Here is a 378-nt window from a genome sequence, read left to right as displayed (position 1 = left end):
ATTTGGGTTAGGGTAGACTTAAAAAAAATACTCTTTAATTCTTATTTTATGGGTTTTGCTGCACAGTCTAATAAGAAAAGTATGCATAACTTTCAGTTGGAGAAGCAGACATTTAGACGAACATAGGCAGGTTTCGCTTAATGTGTTGGTTGAAGGAAATCTGATAAATTTATTGAAATATATTGAAGGAAAGTCAATACTTACATCAAATGAAAGATTGGCTATTCATAGGATTTCTTGAAAACAATGTCACATGTAAATGTGTCAAAAATGAAAATAAAAGAAGAAATTCTTAGAGGATGCACTAAAAGGGAAATTTCCTCCTTAAGAAGGGAATATTTTTGATGCCAAAAAGATTTGTGTGTTTGGTGGAAGCAG

Source organism: Macrobrachium nipponense, chromosome 26, assembly GCF_015104395.2.
Source record: "Macrobrachium nipponense isolate FS-2020 chromosome 26, ASM1510439v2, whole genome shotgun sequence".
Lineage (NCBI taxonomy): Eukaryota > Metazoa > Arthropoda > Malacostraca > Decapoda > Palaemonidae > Macrobrachium > Macrobrachium nipponense.
The sequence above is the reverse complement of the archived record's forward strand: the minus strand, read 5'-3'. Positions refer to the sequence as shown.